At 42.8% G+C, this 24,985-nt stretch overlaps 1 long non-coding RNA gene across 1 annotated transcript in view; it reads right to left on the minus strand.

Annotated features, from left to right (window-relative positions):
* LOC308480325 overlaps positions 1-24,442 on the minus strand; it is a 70,339-nt gene extending 45,897 nt beyond the window's left edge. Inside the window, exon 1 of the long non-coding RNA XR_013988042.1 lies at positions 24,373-24,442. This is a non-coding gene — a long non-coding RNA (uncharacterized lncRNA). The remainder of the gene's footprint in view (positions 1-24,372) is intronic.
* Positions 24,443-24,985: the final 543 nt, after the last annotated feature.

A 24,985-nucleotide genomic window follows, 5' to 3' on the forward strand; every position in this document is an offset into this window, starting at 1 on the left:
TCCCCTCCGTATCTCAGTCAAGCCAGTCACTGGGTTTCATGTTCTACTCCATTGACAGGAGACTAGTTTGGCAAAAGTGGGTGCTTAAAATTGTCATTGACCAACCATTATCTGGTTTCATTTATGTTCTGGTGGTCTCAAAAGTGGAAGAACCAGTGACTGGTTGTATGGTTGTCCTCAATAACCTCTCTTGTACTGCTGATGATTTTGTCACAACTGGGGGAGTTTGCCAGCAAAGATAGGAACATCAGAAGCTGCCTTATTCTGAGTCAGATCTGTCAGTTTGCATTTCTTAGTACAGAAAGCATTGATCTGAGGTGTAGGAATCTTTCCTGTTCAAGAGGGTTCTGGTAGCTTCTCTGTGTGAAAGAAACAAGCAGAAGGTTTGTGATGTTTGGGTTATACCTTCAGAGAAGCTGAGTACAGCTGCTATAAACTGGTTCTCTTATTCCTTCTGTCAAGGTCATGCTGACTATGATCATAAGGCTAGAAGGAGCCTGAATTTCACTTTCTCTTTTTATCTCTTTTCCTTCTGTTGTGGTGTTCTGTATATAGTGTTAAGGTTTAGACTTATAAGTTATTGTAAGTTTACAGGTCAAATGATATTACACTGACCGTGGCAAAGTTTCTTTCGGAGGTCGCAAGAAACAAAGACCATCACGCTCTATACACAACAAAATGACGACCTCGGTCTCTTTCGCCTGTTGTTTGGTTGTCTTAACTGTATCTTGTTTTGAAACTGTTTTGTGGGTCTATGGACTATAAAGCTATATATTGTAAGTTTAAGTTAGGTCTGCTGCAACTGGATTTCTTATTGGCAGTGCCAATCCTGAATGTATTGGATTTGTGACAATGATTCTCATTTGCCTTCAGCAGCAGTAAAGCTCTGCTGGATGAAATGCCTCTGGTCTATTTTTGGGGAATCCTGCAACATGTTTAAGTTTTGGCTCTGCTAACTATACATCATGGAAGTGAGAGCTGGACCATAAAGAAGGCTGATCACCAAATAATTGATGCTTTTGAATTATGGTGCTGGAGGAGACTCTTGAGAGTCCCATGGCCTGCAAGAAGATCAAACCTCTCCATTCTTAAGGAAATCAGCCCTGAGTGCTCACTGGAAGGACAGATCCTGAAGCTGAGGCTCCAAGACTTTGGCCACCTCATGAGAAGAGAAGACTCCCTGGAAAAGACCCTGATGTTGGGAAAGATGGAGGGCACAAGGAGAAGGGGATGACAGAGGACGAGATGGTTGGACAGTGTTCTCGAAGCTACCAGCATGAGTTTGACCAAACTGCGGGAGGCAGTGGAAGACAGGAGTGCTTGGCGTGCTGTGGTCCAGGGTGTCACAAAGAGTCGGACACGACTAAATGACTAAACAACAACAGTACTATAAGACACTAAAAGATTACTTGATACAACCTTTGATGGAGGTCAGCAACGAAATTATGGAGGGGAAGAGGGCGCCGGAGTCGTGGAAGGAAGCGTTTATCACATTGATACCAAAGACGGAAGCTGAAAAGACACAACTTAAGAACTATCGTCCCATTTCTCTTCTAAATGTGGATTACAAAATATTTGCAGACATTTTGGCAAGTAGACTTAAAAAAGTTTTAAATGAAGTAATACACAAGGACCAGGCAGGCTTTCTCCCAGGCAGACATTTGTTTGCTAACACAAGGAATATTATTGACATTTTGGAACTTTTGCAAACAGATATAAACACAAAAGTAGTCTTAATTTTTATAGATGCGGAGAAGGCCTTTGACAACATTTCCTGGAAATTTATGAAGGGAAATTTAAAAGAAATGGGAGTGGGATGGGGTTTTGAGAATGGGATTGAGGCGATATATTCAGAGCAGAAAGCTAAACTGATAGTTAATAATGTGGTTACAGAAGAGTTTAAAATTGAAAAAGGAACACGACAAGGCTGCCCTATTTCCCCTTTGTTATTTATTTCGGTTCTGGAAGTGCTTCTGAATATGATCAGAGGGGACCGGTTGGTGGAAGGAATTCAGGTCGGAGAGAAACAATATAAGCTTAAAGCCTTCGCAGATGACTTGGTTTTGACCCTGCAGGAGCCAGAGTCTAGTACGAAAAGAGTATTACAACTGATTTACGATTTTGGTCGGGTGGCGGGATTTAAATTAAATAAACAGAAAACTAAGGTTTTGGGAAAAAACTTGACAGATACAGAGTCAGAACGGTTTCAGAGAGAGACAGAACTAAATGTGGTCAAAAAAGTAAAGTACCTAGGGGTAAACATAACAGCAAAAAATCTGAGTTTATTTAAGGATAACTATGAAAAATGTTGGTCAGAAATTAAGAGAGATTTAGACAGCTGGACAAAATTGAAACTTTCTTTGCTAGGCCGAATTGCTGCTATTAAGATGAATGTATTGCCAAAGATGTTGTTTTTGTTTCAAACACTCCAGGTTGTGGATAAAACGGAGTGTTTTCGGAAGTGGCAGAGAGATATCTCTAAGTTTGTCTGGCAGGGCAAAAAGCCCAGAATTAAGTTTAAGATATTAACTGATGCGAAAGAAAGAGGGGGCTTTGCCCTGCCAGACTTAAAGTTGTATTATGAGGCCGCAGCCTTCTGCTGGCTAAAAGACTGGCTACTTCTCGAAGACACTGACGTGTTGGACTTGGAAGGGTTTAACAATACTTTTGGATGGCATGCATACTTATGGTATGACAAGGTTAAAATCAATAAGGCCTTTAAGAACCATATTGTCAGAAAATCACTGTTTAATGTCTGGATAAAATATAAAGACTTGCTGGAAAATAAAACTCCAAGGTGGCTCTCACCTTTGGAAGCTAAGGCCCGAAAAAGACCCAATATGGAGGCCAAATGGCCAAAATACTGGGAAATACTAGAAAAAGATGGAGACAATTGGAAATTGCAGAGTTTGGAGAAAATGAAGGATAAAGTGCGAGACTGGTTACACTACGCTCAGATTAAAGAAGTTTTCAAAAATGATAAGAAACTAGGGTTCCAGGTGGAGAAATCTAAACTAGAAACAGAACTGTTAGAACCAAAGATTAAGGTACTTTCAAGAATGTATAACTTGCTGTTAAAATGGAATACACAAGATGAAATGGTTAAATCAGCTATGATAAGGTGGGCGCAGGACATTGGGTACAATATCATGTTTGAGGACTGGGAAAGGTTGTGGAGTACTGGGTTGAACTTTACTGCATGCAATGCTTTGAAAGAAAATGTAATGAAAATGATATATAGATGGTATATGACCCCAGTCAAACTTGCAAAAATATACCACCTGTCTGATAATAAGTGCTGGAAATGTAAAGAGAGTGAAGGAACATTCTTCCACCTCTGGTGGACCTGCCCTAAAGTGAAGGCGTTCTGGGAAATGATCTATAATGAACTGAAAAAGGTATTTAAGTATACCTTCACTAAGAAACCAGAGGCCTTTCTTTTGGGTATTGTCGGCCAAGGGGTGGCAAAGAAGGACCGGACACTTTTTATGTATGCAACAACAGCAGCAAGGATACTCCTTGCAAAGCACTGGAAAACTCAAGATCTACCCACACTGGAAGAATGGCAGATGCAACTGATAGACTATATGGAACTGGCTGAGATGACCGGCAGAATCCGAGACCTGGGAGAAGAGAGGATGGAGGAGGATTGGAAGAAATTCAAGATTTATCTACAAAAATATTGTAATTTGATTGAATGTTAACCAGGATGCTAGATCATAAATAATTGAGCACCACTAAACTAGATGATTCAGGATGATAAGTGAGAATGAGAAAACATAAACTTTTTCGAGAATTATTAGACTATAAATAAATAGATGGGATATAAATGCAAGCAAGATGATAAATTGCTGGTAAAAATTTATAACGATGAAAGTGGGAGCGGGAGATGTGAGGGAGTCCAAAGAAGATGTGAAATTATGTTAGAACATATGTTACTTTGTTTATTATATCTATTTGTATTGTAAACCCTAATAAATATTTATAAAAAAAATAAATAAATGACTAAACAACAACAACAACAACAACTATACAGCGGAGTTCTGCTCTGGATGAATATTGAGTAGAATTTCCATGGCAAGACCATTAGTCTGCCTTATTCAGTTTTCTACACTGACTGGCAGCACCTCTACCAGGCTTCCAACAAGGAATTTTTCCCAGCCCTACCTGGAGTTGCCAGGGATCAAACCCGGGGACTTCTGTGTGCAAAGCAAATGCTCTTCTGCTGAGCTACAGCCCTTCTACTAAGATATAATATGCTTTAATATGCTTTATGTTTTAACATTTTTTTTTAAAAAATAAATTACTAATTTTACTAATTACAATTCTTAAAGAGTTGTGAATTTTTTAAAGTTAGTTCATGTAGCGTATTTTTCACTCCATAGGGAGCACCAGACCATAGGGCGCACCTAATTTTTAGTGGGGGAAATAAAGAAAAAAAATTATCCCCCCCCCCCAGATCCAGGAGCAACCTCGCCGCCGCTCCCGGAGCTTGTGGGGCTAGGGATGGGGAAGCCCGAGCTTCCCCCGACCCCAGCCCCCAGAACAGGTCCAGGAGCGGTGGCAAAATTGCGCACAACCTCGCTGCCGCTCCCGGAGTTTGTGGGACTGGGGGCTGGGGGCGGGGAAGCCCGAGCTACCACCGACCCCAGCCCCCAGAACAGGCAGCTATCCACAAGCCTTCCGAGCGCAGCGGGAACTCCTGCCACGCTCAGAAGGCTTGTGGATGGCTGCCTGAAGCCTGGAGAGCGAAAGCCTGCATTCGCTCCATAGGACGCACACACATTTCCCCTTCATTTTTGGAGGGGAAAAAGTGCGTCCTATACAGCGAAAAATACGGTATATTCTGCTATCTGATTTCAATGTTCTCTCGCTTTGCTTTGTGCTGCAATAAAAGCGATTCTGCATGCAAGAGGACCCAGGTTCTACTTTCGGCATCTCCAGTTACGACAAGAAGGACCCATTCTGAAACCCAGGAGAGACCCTACCGCTCACTGTAGGTACTGAACTAGGCGAGTCAATGGTCTGATTCAGTATGAAGAGGAGCATGGGCAGGAAAATCTTGCTCAGGTAATAGACATTATCACTCCCAAGGGTGTCTTCCCACCATCAGGAGCTTGATCAGCTCCTTGGGTTAATAGAAACTGATGGCAAGGATGTAGGAAAGATAATAGACCTATGGGGAATAAGGTCCAAGATGCTTCATTCTCCTCATCTAAATGTCTCCCTTTCTTGGGAGACATTACTTGGTCTGTTTATTAAAGTTAACCAATGTATTATGAGTTCTTTTAATTGCCAGACTATGTTCAAAGAACTCTGCATGTACAGTTTGCTCCAGTTCCTTTCGTGACTGCCTTCTACATTACGTAGGTGCATAATATGTCCATGGATAGGACACTACCCAAAAAACATAGCTGCAGCTATGTAAGGTTGCATTGAGATTATTTTGGTGTGGTGTTTTACCAATGTGCAAAAGCACTTGTGCACACACACACACACACACACACACACCCCTTGTGCACACACAAGGAAGCAAACTTGATGCTGTTATACCTACTGTTTTATCAGTAGTCTTTGTGCATGCTTTGCACATTAGTACAACTCAAGGCACAAAGAGAACGCTGATGGACCAATGCAGGTGTTCACACCAAGAGTCTTGTTGTTTTTGTAAAGTTCTGTTGATGCACATATGCACATCAGTAATAGAGAGATGGAGTGCCCATGCAATCACATTTGCTATGTGCGTGGAGGACTGTTTTGATGAATCAAGACATCTGATTTCAATAAGTTGATGTGTTGTTTAACGCAGAACTGGGAAAATCAGAATCAGTATATTATTGAGGTGGACAGCATTCTTTTTGCCCCCCGCCCCAGCTGCTGGCAATCTCTCTTGGATATTTGTTGAATATTTCAAATACGATGCTATTCTATATATTCAACTCTCATTGACAAATATCTTTCAGCATTTGGTAGTCTACTGGAAGCGTAACTGAAAGATGAAACAATTGCAAATAGCAAGGGGACTGGGCAAATACAATTGCAGCGGAAGCCTTGCTTGTTCGGCAGCCAATTGCGGTCTGCCAGCGTTGCAGTTAATGATCTTTAATAGCACGTAATCTCATGCAGTCAGATGGTGTCTTTTACAAAGCTCCCCAATGAAGGAGCAGTCAGCAGCCCCTGAAACAAGGCAAACAGCCTCCCAGCCCAGCCAACTGCTTCTCTGCTCAAGAGCAGTTGGATTTTACCAATATTTTCAAACTCTGTTGTTAAAAAGCCTCATTTCAGTCAGTTGACATTTGCGGTGGGGGCGGGGGTGGGGGGGCGGGGGTGGACTCCAAGGCACACAATGGGTGACTTAGGTATTGGAGGTGGAGACGGAACTACAATTACCCAAGACCTCCATTTTTCATATAAAAATCGATGGGAATTGTTTCAGGCTCTGGGTGCTGTTCCCGAAAGAAGGCAGAACAAAATCGACAATTCTTAGTAGCTTTTGAGGGTACAAAGCGAAAACATTTCCTGTGTATTCCTTTAAAAGAAAAACAGAAAAGAAGGCACTGACCTTGAGAGATGCAAAAAACACCCAGAGGAAAAAAGATCCTTGCAGCAGATTTGAGAAATCTAGCCCATGGCAGATTTGGTCATCCATCTATGAGACTTTGCCTCGGCCAAGTCCATGCTATGTTCCTGATAAAAGTGCAAGAAGAACCCTGCCAGATCAGATCACCCGGTGCTATACCAGCTGCACTAGGCTCCTGGTGGAGTACAGGATCAGGTTTAAGGTGATGGTTTTAACCTTTAAAGCCCTATACAGCCTAGGACCCTCGTACCTACGGGACCGCCTCTCCTGGTATGTCCCACAGAGGACCTTATGGTATTCAAATAAAAACATCTTGGAGATCCCGGGCCACAAGGAGGTTAGGCTGGCCTCGACCAGAGCCAGGGCTTTTTCGGCTATGGCCCCAATCTGGTGGAACGCTCTGTCACAAGAGACTAGGGCCCTGCGGTACTTGACATCTTTCCGCAGGGCCTGCAAGACAGAGCTGTTCCACCAGGCCTTTGGTCAGGGCACAGCCTGACTCCCTCCTTTGGCAATCCCCACAGAACTCTAGCCCAATGCTTGCCATTCATTTGATTCAGAATTGATTTTAGAATGAATTGAATTTAGAATGTATTTCAATTAATTGATTGTGATTTTATGTAAACCGTGTTACTTTTACTGTTAGCCGCTCTGAGCCTGGCTTTGGCTGGGGAGGGCAGGATATAAATAATTTATTAATTTTTTAAAATTATTAATATTTATTATCAATGACCTGTCTAGTCCAGCATCTGGTTCTCACAGTGGCCAGCCAGATTATGGTGGAAAACCTGAAAGGAGGACATAATCACAGCAGCGTTCTCCCTACTTGCAATCCCCAGCAATTGCCATATTCCTCCGAAAGTGGAGGTAGACTGTAGCCTTCCTGACTGATTTTCCACTACGGCACCCATGGGCCTCTGCACATCTTCCCAGAATCCTCTAGGTGGCTGAGAGTGTCCATGATGTCATTGCCACATGCTGCCTCCTAAAGTTGAGGATCCAGTCCCTCCCATGCTTCTACAAAGGTGTGAATGCTTCCAGAATTATACTCCACAAGGGGGTGCTTTAAGACACCTTAACTCGAGCTCAGAACAAAATAGCAAAGCAGTGGCACTGGTACGAGCTTAAAAAGATTTCAGGAATGTAGGCAATCACAAGCCTGAACGTGAGTCAGCAGCGTGGTGTGGCAGCAAAATAAGAATAAGATTTGAACATGTTCAGATGAGGGCAAAGAAGGTGGAAAGTACAGTGGTACCTTGGTTCTCAAACTTAATCCGTTCCAGAAGTCCGTTCTAAAACCAAAGCATTCCAAAACCAAGGCGCACTTTCCCATAGAAAGTAATGCAAAATGGATTAATCCGTTCCAGACTTCTAAAAACAACCCCTAAAACGGCAATTTAACATGAATTTTACTATCTAACGAGACCATTGATCCATAAAATGAAAGCAATTAACAATGTACTGAAGTCACACAATCAATCCATCAGTAGCTGAACTGGGTTCCACACAGTCACAAAAAGCAAAACAAAAAAGCCGCAAAAACGAAAACGCAAAATAAATAGCAAAAACAGACAGACCTCAGCGTAACACTCAAATTGGAAGTGTGGCGCTCGAATTGGAAGTGTAACTGTCAAAGCAGAGCATGTTCAGCTTCGTAAAAAAGTTCGCAAACCGGAACACTTACTTCCAGGTTTGCAGTGTTTGGGTTCCAAGTTGTTTAAGTACCAACGTGTTTGAGAACCAAGGTACCACTCTATTGATGTAGTAAGCCTTAGAGGGCCTACCCATCTCTGCTAATATCCTGCCTCCACCAACACATGGTAGCTTTCTGGATCAGCTGACACCTTAAAACAATAATCCAGGCTTTAGGATAAATGGACATTTCTAGCATTCAAGTCCTGCAATTAATCAGGGCCATATTCCTGACTGAGCGGTGGAGGGTTAAGACCCAATTTCCCCAAGCACCATGGTTTCAGTCTTCTACAGATAAGATTCCAGAACTCCCCTTGCAAAAGAAAAAACAAAATAATAAAAATAAACAAGTGAGCTTCCAAAGTCCAGCTAAATAGCCTGCAGTACTTGAAAATTTGCTCTTGATATTGATTCACTCAGAACTGGTCTTTTCAGTAAATCTCCCCTCGTGTGTCTAAATAGATTCTCCTTGTCTCCACTGACAATTGGACCATTCCCAACACTTCAGCACCTGCTTCCTGGTGTGGCAAAAGCACATTTTATTTGCAGAGGGCCTATGTATTGTCCCCTGAGCTACTAGATCTGGAGAAAGAACAACAACACATATATATAAGGAAACAACCCACCAACTCCCATTTCTATTTTTCCTTTGAAACGGCTAATGAACGATCTAACCGGAGGGTGCTTTGGTAGCCTCAGGAATGTTTCCTTTCGTTTCTCTAATAACATATAAAGTGAAATAAAATATCTGCGTGAAAAACAAGGATGCTGGAACCTCTCAAAGGCATTCATTAAAAGTGGACTGCTCAAACACCTTTCCTCCAGCTCTGGGGTTATTTGATTCTGGCAAACGTGCAAGTGGATAAAAATGATTCTTTGGCCACATCTCTGCTCTGATTTAAAGCAATGGCAAGGGGGAACAAAGCTTCTCAATATCAGTTTCTGGAAACCACTGGAGGGGAGAGGACTCTTGTGCTCAGTCAAGTATCGCTTGCAGGTTTCCTGTAGCCATCTGGTTGGCCACTGTGAGAACAAGTGTAAAATGGCTCAGAACCGCAATACCTCAAGGACCGCCTCTTTCCATCTGAACCTACCCGGACCCTGAGATCATCTTCTGAAGCCCTCCTTCGTGTTCCTCCTCCTCGAGAGGTCTGGAAGGTGGCAACACGAGAACGGGGCCTTCTCTGCAGTGGCTCCCCATCTATGGAATGCTCTTCCCAGGGAAGTTCGCCTGGAACCTTCATTGTACACCTTTAGTGTGCTTTCAAACTGCTAGGTTGGCAGGAGCTGGGACAGAGCAACGGGAGTTCACTCTGGTTTTCATCACAGTGTCCCATTGCACCAGAAGCTGGCCACATGACCTGGAAAGCTGTATGTGGACAAACGCCAGCTCCCTCGGCCCGAAAGGGAGATGAGCACCACAACCCCATAGTTGCCTTTGACTGGACGTAACCATCCGGTGAGTCCATTTTTCTTTTCTTTTCTTTTTTACACCTTTAGGTATCAGGCCAAAACGTTCCTTTTTAACCAGGCATTTGGTTGATCTGATTTACATTCTATGCCCTTTTAAAATATGGGGTTTTTTGGGGGGGGGGGCTATTGGGTTATTGTTTTTATTATGTATTTTGTGGTTGTATATCTTGATTTTATTCTGTGAACCACCCTGAAACCCCCAGGTATAGGGCGGTATACAAATTCAATAGATAATGACAATAGTAACCCAGGAAACTCAACAAAGTGAAGACAGAGATTTCTCCAGGTACAGGTAAGAAACTTACTGATGATGAATTTTCTCTTTGGGGGAATGCGTAAGTGGACACTCTAGCACTAAGCGGTTTCAGAGGTCCAGCTGATCAACTATCAGGGCCTCAAAAAATTACCATATTTTTTGCTCTATAAGACTCATTTTTTCCCTCCTAAAAAGTAAGGGGAAATGTGTGTGCGTCTTATGGAGTGAATGCAGGCTGCGCAGCCATCCCAGAAGCCAGAAGAGCAAGAGGGATCGCTGCTTTCACTGCGCAGTGATCCCTCTTGCTGTTCTGGCTTCTGGGATTCAGAATAATTTTTTTTCTTTTTCTCCTCCTCCAAAAACTAGGTGCGTCTTATGGTCTGGTGCATCTTATAGAGCGAAAAATACGGTAAGTTCTCCAATGGGAATGGGAGACTGATCTAGGGATAGATATTGCAGAAGTTGGTTGGAATAATAAGTGGGCTAAAAACAACAACGCTACAATAAGTATCAACTCAGTTACGAGAAAATACATTTGAATTACTACATCGGTGGCATTTGACACCATTATGATGTAGCTATATCAACAAAATATCCCACCATTGTGCTGGAGAGGCTGCAATAGTATAGGTACAACATTTCACATGTGGTGGAAGTGTGGACATATAAAGTCCTTCTGACAGAGGGTGGTTACAGAAATAAGCTATATTACTGGTCAACATGTGGAATGTACTGCAAGTTTGGGATTGCTATTTTTAAAAGAAGGGCAATCTGAACTTTGTTATAAAAGAACTAATTATTATTTTTTTGGTAGCTGCATGCCTACTATTGTCACAGAACTGGAAAACGTTGGAACATCTGTGTATTTCTTGTTGGAAACAGATTTTATGGTCTAGTGAGGTATCAGAAAAATTAACAAAGAGATTGGATGCTTTGAATGGCATAAAGGATGTAGATGATTTTGTTGAACTATGGCACCCTTTTATAAAATACTTTACTGATAATCCTGGAAAAATGGCAACTAGCAAAATCACAGATTGGACTTTGGGAAACTTAACTAGATTGATCTTGTTTTTGTCTTGTTTTCTTGTTGTTGTTGTTTACTGGAAATCAATAAAACTATATTTTTAAAAGTTCTCCATGCAGTAAGGAAAACAAAATCTATTGATGAATCCATTGGTGTGTGGATTTACTGTCATTTTGCAGGATGAAATGTGCCTGAAAAAATCTCTATGTTCCCTATGAAATAGCTTGTTCACTCACAGTGCCTTTCATACTCTGGGTACCACTGTCAGGATTTAATCTTGTGGATCAGAGCTATTATCAGAATATACTAAAGGGCCCCTACTGTGAAAGAGACATCTGTGGGGTGTTGTTGTTTTTTAGGATTCTCTGGGGATTTTTAGACAGACACCGAGAGACAAAAAATAACCCCACTGGCCACATCTGCTTAGCAGAAAGAGAGGAAATAAGTCCATTTTGTCAACAGCCATCACAGCGCTCTTGTTTGTTGCCACCTGTTGTTGTCTTCCTCCCATTCTCCTCTTGAAATTAAGGCTGCCATGGATACCAAAGGAAGGCAGGTAATGCATGCCACTTGTACCCACTCAGGCACTAAATGATGGGTACGTCAGCTGGCTGAAAGATGGGGATTTAATTTGTTCAATCTAGCCTGGTTGCGAGACGCAAGCAAATCCTGCAACGAGGCAAAGTCACATAGAGTTTATTGCAAAGAAATTAGGGGGCAGGGTTATTGTCCACTCCAAAAAGGGGGGGGGGGACAAAAGTAAAATGGCAACCAATATGATGTACCACCACAATATATTAGCTAGAAGCCTCTAGCAATGACGCAAATACAGGTAAGTGCCATTTGTGTCGTAGAGGTTGAGGGTATTGGACTAATCCGCATGTACCTTTCTAGGCAACAATTTGTGCTTTCTTAGTCTGTGTCCAAGTGCTCTTTTTTGCCACTGTTTTCCACAGGAAAACCCAATCTTTACCACTGAATTGGAGCAAACAGCAATTCAGGTGTCCCACAGATTACTGTTTTCTCCAATTCTGTGGTAAAGAGAGGGTTTTCATGTGTCATGGCAAAAAAAGGGGGGGTTCAATCTCAGACCAGGAGAATCCAAATCTATGCCTTGAAATATGGAGCAAATTTAAGTATAGGTAAAGGTAAAGGGACCCCTGACCATTAGGTCCAGTTGTGACCGACTCTGGGGTTGCAGTGCTTATCTCGCTTTATTGGCCGAGGGAGCCGGCGTACAGCTTCTGGGTCATATGGCCAGCATGACTAAGCCACTTCTGGCAAACCAGAGCAGCGCACGGAAACGCCGTTTACCTTCCCGCCAAAGCGGTACCTATTTATCTACTTGCACTTTGACGTGCTTTCGAACTGCTAGGTTGGCAGGAGCAGGGACCGAGCAACGGGAGCTCACCCCGTCGTGGGGATTCGAACCGCTGACCTTCTGATTGGCAAGTCCTAGGCTCTGTGGTTTAACCCACAGCGCCACCCGTGTCCCTAATTTAAGTATAGATGAGCCCTAAATTTGACAACACCCTAGTCTGCATCCCCATTTATCCACCAAACGTTTTGCATGCCCTTGGGCCAGTTGATACCTCTCAAACTAGCCTACCTCCCAGGGCTGTTGTTCCCTTATAACGGAGGGGAAGAATTATGTGAGCTGCCTTGAGTGAGAGAAAAGTTGGTGTGCAAATGAAAGTATTAAGTAGAAACTGTACTAGCGATAAGGTGACGGGGACAAAAACATTATGTCATGTTGTAAAATTCGTAGGCTGCTTTTCCTGAAAAGTCTCAATGTATTAAACAGTGTCAGTAGAAGAAAACTACCATCAATAAGGCCATCTCCATACAATGCAATAATAAAAGAGTGCAGGCATAATAATGCCCCCCTGCAAATTTCCATCCCAGAAAGAGTGCCGGCCGTGTCAGTGGGAGGTGGGAGATGTTCCGCCACCAGATATTTGTCCTCAATGTGGGCAGATAGGTAAAGCTAGCTTCTAACCAGGACCTGCACGGAATTGAACAGATCTGAGACCAAAGGCTAATTTGTAATATATTCATGAACATTACATTGCTAGGGATTAAGAATCTATGGTATTTACCCCTGAGGGTTCTCTCAGAATCCTAGAATCGTGCATACTTCAAGTGCAGAACAGCTGCGTGTTTGGGATAAGCCGCAGGAACAAACAAAAATTCTACTCTGTGGGATCACACAGGTAGAAGGCAAAACATTTGAAAAGCAAATAAAGGCACAAAGCACAGGGAATAGCCGTGCACTGGAGCCAGGGGTCAGCAAACCTTTTCAGTAGGGGGCCGGTCCACTGTCCCTCAGTTTGAAGGGGGGGAAATGAACGAATTCCTATGCCCCACAAATAACCCAGAGATGCATTTAAAATAAAGGGACACATTCTACTCATGTAAAAGCATGCTGATTCCCGCAGGTCAGATTTAGAAGGCAATTGGGCTGGATCCGGCCCCCAGGCCTTAGTTTGCCTACCCATGCACTGGACAATCCTGCATCAAATTTAAGCTCCCTTCATGGGGCTAGTGTTAATGAGATATGAAATCAACTGTCTGGTGTCCTAGCAATGTCGATAGTGTCTGTACTATAAAAAGTGGTGGCATAAATCAGCATTTTAATCATGGCAGATCACATGTTATCTTCTTCCTTACAATCCTGGAGGGACAGATCAGCTTCAGACAGAATTTTAATAGGGGAACATAATGGAAAAACAGTGGTTGGCAGTGTCAGAACATCACATTTAGTTCCTTTGCAGATCTTCCTATGCAGATTGTTTCCACATTTGTTTATTACTAACTTGCAATAATAACAGAATGCTGATTTTTGCTTCCATCTGGGAGGTGTCCCCCCCCTTTTTATTGATTATCCACCTTATATTGGACTACAAACTAGAAGCTTCTATCTGATACCATCTTGCTAACACTCTGGAGGTGCAGAAGGGAGCAGCTGAATCTAATCTACTTCTGGCAATATCCAACTTTTCCCCACTATAAAGGATAATTTCAACAATGACCGCTTCCCATATTAAATGGGGGGGGCGCCCTTTGTGTGGTCACGTGCAGCCCCTGGGACCCTATGCGGCACCATTAGCACAGGCTTGGCTTCACCTTTCCCAAGTGGGATACCTGGAGGTCTCCGCCTCCCTCAGCCAGTTGCCCAATCATGCCTGGGGAGGCGTTGCTAAGGTGATCAGGCCAGGTAGGGGGAGGGACCACCTGCCCACACAATAGGGGGAGGATCTTACCTGGGAATAGTCAGATGGCTCCAGAGCTTCTCCCACCCTACCCACCCTCAGTTAAGGCTTCTTTTGCAGGTTAACCTTTTCTCCACAGGTACGCGAGCGCTGCTATGTCAAGGTCGCTATTGAAGGGCCAGAAAGGAATTCTCCTGCATTGGCAGGTTTGCCTTTCCAGTAGCAAAACGTCACCACTTTAGCAATATCAGGCCTTGGGTGGAATCCTTTAGTCTATCTTCCCTAAATGGGGGTGGGCGTGTAGCAGTGATTCACGCCCCCCTTCTCTTTGCGGCGGCAATACCAGGGTTCACCATTAAAGGGGTTGTTTTGAGGGGAGGCTTTGGCAGTACACCTAGAGGTCGTCATTGCTCTCTCCTGCGGCGGCGGCGTAACGGGGGCAGGCTCTTTCTGCTTGAACATATGTTCTCCAGAGCCAGTCCACCCCCCCCCCACTGGATAACCCTGATGTTCCCCAGTTCCCCGGCGGGGGACTGGGAGGGATAAACGCCCAGTGCCTGAGCCCAGGTCTACCCACATCTGAAACATAATAAAGTTGTGGCCAATTTTAATCTCATAGCACAGTGGTGCCTCGCAAGACGAAAAGAATCCGTTCCGCGAGTCTCTTCGTCTTGCGGTTTTTTCGTCTTGCGAAGCAAGCCCATTAGCGGTTTAGCGGATTAGCGCTATTAGCGGCTTAGCGGGCTTAGCGGATCAGCTGATAAGCGGCTTAGCGGCTTAGCGGATCAGCTGATAAGTGGCTTAGTGGCTTAACGGATCAGCTGTTAAGTGGCTTAGCAGATCAGCTGATAAGCGGCTTAGCGATCAGCTGTTAAGCGGCTTAGCGGCTTGGGAAAAAGGGGGGGGAGGGAAAAAACCCCGCAGGAACTCGCAAGACATTTTCGTCTTGCGAAGCAAGCCCATAGGAAATTCGTTTTGCGAAGCACCTCCAAAATGGAAAACCCTTTCGTCTAGCGGGTTTTCCGTCTTGCAAGGCATTCGTCTTGCGGGGCACCACTGCACGTTGTCTTGAGTCGTTATTCCACACAGGGACTGCCCAGGGTTTTGGAGGACTCCGCCTGTCCACGCAAAGGCTTGGGCTGTCTGTATAGTTTTCCTTTGTCCCAACTGCAACAGACACGGGTCCAAGGGAGCCCCTGGCAAACTGCCCCCCTGGGGGACCCCTTATTAACATAATTTTTAAAAATCTCTAAGTAGTTAGAAGTGCAACAACAATAACCATGTAAATGCCATTCAATAAAATTGCCTAAAAATCTGGACAAAATGAAGGCAAGAGCCCCTGTATATCATAAATAAAACTGAGGCACGTACAGAACCAAACTTCTGGGTTGTTGTTCGAACAGTGGCATGGCGTGGGCCACATGATGGAGAGGCAGGAAATGAAGGGAGCATGCATGCACATTCAATTGCCTAGTGGTGTCTGCATCACCCAGGAGATCACAGCCACAGAGATAAGAAAAGAAGAGTTCTTCTGTTGTCTGGAAAGGTCACTTCCTGGTTTGCATGGAGAAGCCACATGACCCGGAAAAACTGTCTGTGGACAAAGCCGGCTCCCTCGGCCAGTAAAGCAAGGTGAGCGCTGCAACCCCAGAGTCGTTCGCGACTGGACTTAACTGTCAGGGGTCCTTTACCTTTACCTTTACCTTTAGGGTGAACTTGTGACCTGGATTCAGGAATTAAAGTATTTACCATCACAAAAGAATGGCTGGGCTGTCCAGGTAAACCAATCAGTGACCATTATCCTGGCAGACAGGATTTCTGCTGTAGACCGCCTCCTTCTGTGATGTATATATGATGTTTTCGGGGGTGGTCTTGAGCTGGAGGGTGGGAAATTTCAAAAGTCTATATAAGGGCTTGCGCACCATTGTTCTGGGTTCCTTCCTCCTGCATGTGGTGAGGACCCTGTTGCAACAGTTGAATAAAGATCAGGCTTACTAGCTGCTTTGCTTCTCAATATTCTCTGGTTGGCCTCTGTTATTTTCTCCTACCAATAGGGAACCTATGTAAGGACTCTATATGGGCTCTTGGATACCCCATAAGGGAAAAGGGGAGATTTTGTTTACAACAGGACCTCCTGCTGCTGCCGCGCCGCTGGTGCACAATTTCTGTTCTCATCTATACTATTTCTGGGCTAGCAAAGTCTGTAACCTGAAGCATCTGTAACCCGAGGTACTACTGTAAGTGAAAAGGAGCCCCATAGTCAATCAGGAATGCTCCGGGGGAAAAACCTTCTCAACTCACAAAGGCAAGTGGATAATCCTGTATTGCTCCAAGGCTGGGTGGACTGCTTCTAATCTGAAAAAAGTAAGATAAATGCCCCGCCCACTTCAGGAGGAAGCTCATATCTCTGGGATATTGCACTCTGGGAGGTTTGAACAATTCTGCTTTATAGTAGGGAAGCTTATCTGAGTAGTTTTCGAGAGCCCCTGGGTCACAATTGCTTAGGCAGAGTTATCTGCAACTTTTGATGCTTTCACTGATGCGGCACACACAGAACATTTGCTGACTGCATTTGTGTTTTATGTTTGAGATGAAAGCAGGGGGGATAATCACCTTAGCGGATATTAAATTCAAAGAGTCACGATGGAGGAAAGGCGAGGAACATTCCCACTTGTCATTTCCACTGCCTTTGTAAATGAAATATCAAGGCAGCGTTGGCATATAGCTCCGCGGAGGTAGCAAAATGGGCAGATATGGGACAAGTAAGTGTCGCCGGAACAACTTACAACGCGCCCTGAGAAATCAGCAGTATCGGTAAAATGAAAGCAGAGAGAGAAGAGACCCAAAATAGAAATTGTACTTGAGAGACGTTTTCATTATCTGTTAACCAAAACTTCAAGTCGAGGCTTACGCAAGTGCTGGAAAATTCTTGTTTTTATCAAAACTCCGAAGACATAAGAAATTCATTCCATTCTCTGCGCACACATCTGCATGCTGAGTTTCTCCATTACAGAATCAGCCTTACTATGAAAGAATGTGATGTAGTTGTTTTAAGCTGCATTTTCCACTTCCAAACTCCATCTATTTGGGGGAGAGAGATACACTCATTTTGAGTTGTGGGAGTCATTTCCCCTTTCTCCTTCAGGTATGAGAAAGTCGAAGGCCTGCAGTACTTTTGCAACCTTTGAATTGTAGGGCTTATTTATACTTTTTAATTCCCTGATCAAATCTTCATTCACCAAAGTCTCAGGATTTGTGTTTGGGTGTATACCTGAAGGAGAATCTCCACCCCCATCGTTCTGCCTGGACACTGAGGTCCAGCGCCGAAGGCCTTCTGGCAGTTCCCTCACTGAGAGAAGCCAAGTTACAGGGAACCAGGCAGAGGGCCTTCTCGGTGGTGGCACCCGCCCTGTGGAACGCCCTCCCATCAGATGTCAAAGAGAACAACTAACAGACTTTTAGAAGACATCTGAAGGCAGCCCTGTTTAGGGAAGTTTTTAATGTTTGATATTTTATTGTGTTTTGAATATCCTGTTGGAAGCCTTCCAGAGTGACTGAAGAGGCCTGACCAGATGGGCGGGGTATAAGTAATAGATGATGATGATGATGATGATGATGATGATGGATGATAAAATGCCCCCGAAATCAACCAATATTCGTCCTGTCCCGTCCCCCCCGAAATCAACCAATATTCATCTTTCAGAATCAAAACTTTCTAGGAAAATACAGCTGGTTGGGTTGTTTTTCTCATCTAGAGAAGATTGCGTTGTCCCATATATACTCACTCAGCTGCTTGAATGTGCAGATGGGGCACTGTGACAGGTGCCACATAATGTCCTCCCAAATTTGTAAGAAGTTGAACTTTTAGTGTGGCAGCGTCTACACTTTGGAACTCAACTCCCTGCCAATTGACATCAGACAAGCATCATCACTTTACTCTTTTTGGCTCCTGCTAAAAACAGTTTTGTTTAGGCAAGGCTGCCCAGACGCATTGAATGTTGATGTGCATTTTCATCCGGTTCTTAACCTATTTTGTTGTGTTTTAAATTATTGCTTTTAACTTTTTCCTGGTCATTTCATTGTTTTGTTCTTTTTGTATACCTCTTTGAAGTAGCTGCTGTTTCCTTACAGTCAAGCAGTATATACTGGTATATTTTAATAAATGAATGAATGATTTTTTTAAAAATGTGGTGTCTTACAATATGGGCACAATGATTTTGACTTCTCTTTCAAGGCTGTGAGGTTACAACAAGGTAATGTATGTGTGGAATGCTTTGAACATTACCTGAAATGGTAAGTAATCAAAAATCAAGGTCCCCAGCTCTTGAATTCTGAGTTAAGCATCTCTTGCAAGCTTACTAATTAATCTAAATAGTGGATAAGGTCTTGCAAAGGCTCTAGTTTGGATCTAGCAAGGCAGGTCCTACAAGGCCTGGAAGGACAGGCCTGTGATACAGCTCTGTGAGTGCAGCTTTCTCCCGATTGAAGTGGAGAGTGTTTGAGGACCAGGAGATTCACAGGGAAACCAAAATGCTTGTTTACAAAGCTGTTGTACTACCAACCTTACTGTATGCTTTTGAAACATGGACCACTTATAAACGCCATCTCCAACTCCTTGAAAGATTTCATCAACAGTGTCTCCAAAAAATTTTATGCATCACTTGGGAAGACAGATGAACTAATACCAGTGTACTGGAAGAAGCAAAGATCACCAGTGTTGAACCAATGATTCTTCAACATCAGCTTCGTTGGACTGGTCATGTTGTGCGGATGCCTGATTATCGTCTTCCAAAGCAACTACTCTAGTCCGAACTTAAAAATGGAAAATGTAATGCTGGTGGTCAACAAAAGAGGTTTAAAGACTCTCTCAAGGCAAATCTTTAAAAATGTACTATAAACACCAACAATTGGGAAACACTGACCTGCAAGCGCTCCAATTGGAGAACAGCCTTTTCCAAAGGTGTCATGGGCTTTGAAGAAGCTTGAACTCAGGACGCAAGGGAGAAACATGCTACGAGGAAGGCACGCTTGGCAAATCCACACCGTGATCAACTCCTGCCCGGAAACCAATGTGCCCACTGTGGAAGGACGTGTGGATCCAGAATTGGCCTCCACAGTCACTTACGGACTCATTGTTAAGTCCGTGTTCATGAAAGACAATCTCACTCAGCTGTGAGTGATCACCAGAGAAGAAGAAGAAGAAGAAGACAGACTTCGTCTAACAAATCTTGCAGCATTTTTCCGGCATAGGAATGAGGATTTTCACAGGAACATCAGGTAATTTAGGATGGCGGAGTTTTATCTCATCCCATCAAGCTCCTGTGGAGCTTATCTCAGACAAGACAAGCTGCACAATGCTGTCAAATGAAGCAAATGAACTTCCTCAGTTAGCACTCCAGAGGAAATCTTTTGCAATTCTTTAATACTTTCCCAAATTGCCCTTTACTGAATTACTCCTGACTGCGAGATAAAAGTGGTCCACTCTGAGGACTACGAAGATGAAGGGGAAATGTGGCTTTGGTAGACCTGCTGTGCTTCCTGATCTAATTGCTCTCTGTGAGTGCTGTTCACATGGAATTCAGTCTCTTAGGTTCATCAAGCCTCCTCTTAAATCCAGCACTCTCCTTGGCTTCCATATTTAAAAATAGCTGTCTGATAGATTTTGACAGCACTTTGCAAATGAGCAAGGTGAAATCCTGTTTCTCCTCTTCTCTCCCCAGACTTACCTGGAGGAAATAATGAACTCTGAAAGTTGTCAGGTGTTTAAATTTTCTAGCAACTTTCGGGCTTGGGAGAGGGTTGGGTCTCTGCCGCAATACAGTGTTTGCTTTGATTCTATTATAGTTTAATTGCTTTTTTACTATTATTTTTACATGTTTTTGGCTTCTTGTATGTCGTCTGTTTTGTTTTAATTTGTGTAGGCTGGCTTTGGTAATAAGCACAAATTTTGCATTGTTGTCATCTCAGCTTTAATTTTTGTTCAAAGAACCACATTTATTTTCTCTCTCCCCCACCCCCATTTATTTATCACCTCCTTTTGGAGACGAATGAAAGCATTTTTGCGGATTGGCACTGCGGATTGATCCTGCCACTATTGATGCGTTAATTGTTTGATTGTTTTAGATTTCGTTGGCTTTCTTGCTGTAAAGGCTTTTAATCCATGGCTGCTGCTGCTGTTTTTAGTGTCGCAAACTAAATCATTGGAAAGTTGTACAAAGAACAGAGAGTGAAAGGAAACATGGGTGGATGTAGCCCTGGAGTGATGGACATAACTCTATTTAAGTACAATCATAAAATCATAGAGTGGGAAGGGACTATGTGTCCAACCCCCTGAAATTCAGTAATCTTTTGCCCAACATGAGACTTGAACCCAAGACCCCAAGATTAAGAGTCTCACACTCTACCAACTGAGCTATTCATGGTTGTTATCCCCCCCCACACACACATGTCTGCATAACCCCTTCTTTGTATCAGATGATTCTAACAAGTAATTTTTAGGGTTAAAAGGTAAAGGGACCCCTGACCATTAGGTCCAGTCGTGACCGACTCTGGGGTTACGGCACTCATCTCGCTTTATTGGCCAAGGGAGCCGGCGTACAGCTTTTGGGTCATGTGGCCAGCATGACTAAGCTGCTTCTGACGAACCAGAGCAGCGCACAGAAATGCCATTTACGTTCCCGCTGGAGCGATACCTATTTATCTACTTGCACTTTGACGTGCTTTCGAACTGCTAGGTTGGCAGGAACAGGGACCAAGCAACGGGAGCTCACCCCATTGCGGGGATTCGAACCGCCGACCTTCTGATCGGCAAGTTCTAGGCTCTGTGGTTTAACCCACAGCACCACCCGCATCCCTAATTTCTAGGGTTAAATGAACTTAAAGGCTGACAGTTAGAACCTTAAGTATTACTTAAAAAAAAAAAGCACTCGGTGCAGACACATCGAATGCACTCTGAGCTGTGCTAAAGGGCTATAGCTCAGTGGTGGAGCACTTGCTTGGCTTGTAGAAGGTGTCAGGTTCAATCCCTGCCCTGGAAACATTCCCTACCTGAGAGCCATTGCCTTCCCCAACCTGGTGCCCTCCAGATGTTGTTGGACTACAGCTCCCATCAGCCCCAGTCAGCAGGGCAAACAGCCTAGGATGATGGGAGTTGTAGTCCAAAACATCCAGAGGGCATGCAGGTTGGGGAAGCCTGGTATGGACAATGCTGAGCTACATGGACCAATGGTCAGCCTCAGTGTAAGGCAGTTTCCTTTAAATATATAACATATATTTCCAAATTTATAACAAACATAGAAGAAAAACATTACAATATATAAAAAACCCCGAAGAAACATATATTCTAACTGCTAAAATCCCAATTTAATTATCATTATTGGGTGACTTCCTCAAATCCCCCTAGCTGAGTTTCCATATAACTCATTGTAGCAGTTTTCCAATATCTAGTTTCAAATAAAGTTAACTTATTCAATTAGCATCTTTCTTTCTTTTCATAGTATTTTCTATCCATAATGTTATATTTAACTCCTAGGCCAATTTGGTACTTACAAGTAATTCTACTTATGTTAGCTTAGAAGATCTAACTAAATAGTCCTTAAATTTCTTCCGTTCTTCTTGATGCTCCTCCTCTTTCTGTTCGTGGATTCTTCCAGTCAGGTTGGTCAGCTCCAAAAAGTCCATCATCTTCATCTGCCATTCCTCCACTGTTGGTATTTCTTGTAGTTTCCAGTTGTGTATGCAGTTGTGGCATACAAAAACTATCTAATATCTTTCTTGGGCAATTCCAAACCTATTATTCCAAGTAGAAAGGCTTCTGAAGCCAAGAATAAAAGATAAATTACTAACAGATGTGAAGGAAAGAGGAGGCTTTGCCCTGCCAGACATGAAACTATATTATGAAGCAGCTTGTCTTTGCTGGTTAAAGGAATGGATTAAATTAGAAAATACTGAGTTATTGGATTTAGAAGGTTTTGATAACAGATTTGGGTGGCACGCATACTTATGGTGTGATAAGAAGAGAGTTCATAAAGGATTTGGGAATCACATCTTCAGGAGTTCATTAATAGAAGTTTGGGACAGGTACAAAAGCCTTCTGGAGCCAAGAGTTCCACACTGGTTATCTCCATTAGAGGCTATGAGTGTAAAGAAAATTAATATGAGAGGGAAATGGGCCACATACGGAGAATTAACAACTAAAGAAGGAAGAAAATGGAAACTAAAACCATACGTATATGTTAAAGATTATGTGTATGATTGGTTGCATTACTTTCAGGTAAATGAAATGTTTTAAAAAGATATAAAGGAAAGTGGATATGCAGAAAAAGACTCAAAGTTCCAAACAGAGATAATAAATAATGAATATAAAACTCTGTCAAAAATGTATAAGATATTGCTAGAATGGTTTACGAAAGACGAAGAGGTTAAATCGGTAATGATACAGTGGGCCAAAGACTTTGGACATAACATTCAATTTGAAGACTGGGAAAAATTATGGAAGGAAAGTTTAAAATTTACTGCATGCATGGGGTTGAAGGAAAATGTAATGAAAATGTTTTACAGATGGTATATCACCCCGGTAAAATTGGCAAAAATGTATAAAACATGTAATAAGTGTTGGTAATGTAAAGAAAAAGAGGGAACTTTCTACCACATGTGGTGGGAATGTAAGAAGGTAAAGAGCTTCTGGGAAGCAATATATAATGAATTGAAAAAAATGTTAAAATACACTTTTGTGAAGAAACCAGAAGCCTCTCTTCTAGGGATTACAGGAAAAGATATAAGAAGAAAAGACTATAAACTTTTCCAGTATGCAGTTACGGCAGCAAGAATTCTATTGGCTCAGAAATGGAAACAAGAGGAAATACCGACGATTCAAGAATGGAGAATGAAATTGACTGACTATGTGGAACTGGACAAACTGACCGGGAAGATAAGATATGCCCAAAACCAAAAGTTCATCGAGGATTGGGGAAAATTTGCAGATTATCTGAAAAATATATGTGAGGCGCAAGCAACGCTAGTGGGGTTTCAAGAAGCACTGTAAAATTTTAAGAGGTATTGCTGAAAGTAAATAGAAAAGGAAGGGAAGACAAATGGCAATGCAAATAAAGGAATGCGTACTGAAGGGTAAAAATGGATGATTACCAGAGAAGTTGAAGGAAGTCCAAAATTTGTATTTTGTTAAAATTAGGTAAAATTTGGATAAAATTGTATGATTATATTGAAAACTAATAAAAATTTATTTTTTTAAAAAAAGAAAGGCTTCTGGTTTTTTTCATAAATGTATATTTCAACATCTTTTTCAGCTCATTATAAATCTTTTCCCAGAAGTCTTTCACCTTGGGACACGTCCACCACGTATGATAAAAGGTTCCTTCCTTTTCTTTACATTTCCAGCATAAATTTTCACTCGTATGATAAATCTTTGCTAGTTTTACTGGGGTTAAGTACCACCTATACATCATTTTCATGATGTTTTCTTTTAATATAGTTCAAGCAGTAAACTTAACCCCTTTCTTCCACAACCTTTCCCAATCTTCCAACATTATATTGTGTCCAAGTAAGGCAGTTTCCTATAGTCCTAACTTGGGTTCATTTATTTTGATAGATCTAGTCCAGGCATCCCCAAACTCGACCCTCCAGATGTTTTGGGAATACAATTCCCATCATCCCTGACCACTGGTCCTGTTAGCTAGGGATGGGAGTTGTAGTCCCAAAACATCTGGAGGGACGAGTTTGGGGATGCCAGATCTAGGCTGTGACTTGGCCAACCAGCACCCAATGAAAAGGTCTTGCCAATGTTGTTTAAAAGATACCCTTCTAAAATCCCTTAAAACCAGCCCTGCTTCCTAGCATTCCTGGCAGCAGTGGAAATGGACCCCTGTTGGTACATTGAACAAAAATGTTTGTTTGTGTTCCAGGAAGGGTATTGCTCTGGTGCTGTGTGTTGTGCTAAAGAGACGAAAAAGAAAACACCTTCAAGAACAAACAGTCCCATCGATTTGGCTCTGTTGTTCCCACGAATAATTGTTATGTTTCTTCCTAGAATGTTTAGGGATGCTGCAGGGAGGTAAACAAGCAAGTCATCCGATGGGCATCAGAATATGTTGTCTTTAATAAAGACGCCACTTACCTCCCCGGAACAAACAATAGAGTGATGACGGCTAAATAACTCTTGTGTTAGCAAGATTGCTTTCTCACCAGTGTTTCCTGAACACAGCACTCCCAGCCAATTAATGCTGGTAACAAGGCTGTTTCTTTGGTGACGTAAACTTAAAGGGCTCACCATGTCCTTTGCCAGCAGATTCTCAGAAGAAGGAGAACGTGGTAGGAATGAGCAACCACTGCACATGGTCAGGAACGAGATGATGCACATCATAACCTTTCACTTGGAAGCAGGAGTAACAGGAAAATCTGGGGATATGTGCAGTTCTGAACTTAAGCTATTGACTAGAGATGGGGGAGAACTTCGATTAGTTCTCATTAGAAGGCAAATCTTCCTAATCTGCATTTTCAAAGACAATCTGCGACCCGAGACACAACCATTCTCCAAAATTCACACATGTCTGAATTTTGCAATGCAGTTCTCCAGGCAACTAGTGTGCATGCTGAGATAAAGTGTCCACGAAAATGCATACTGTTAGTGAAAACAGGGGAAGGTGCGTTGCAAAAATGAGTACATCAGGCAGAACTGCTTGCAAACTTGTGTAAATTAGGTGGGATTTGTGTGAATTAGGTATAAATTA

Source organism: Podarcis pityusensis, assembly GCF_964106645.2.
Source record: "Podarcis pityusensis genome assembly, chromosome: 6".
Taxonomy (NCBI): domain Eukaryota; kingdom Metazoa; phylum Chordata; class Lepidosauria; order Squamata; family Lacertidae; genus Podarcis; species Podarcis pityusensis.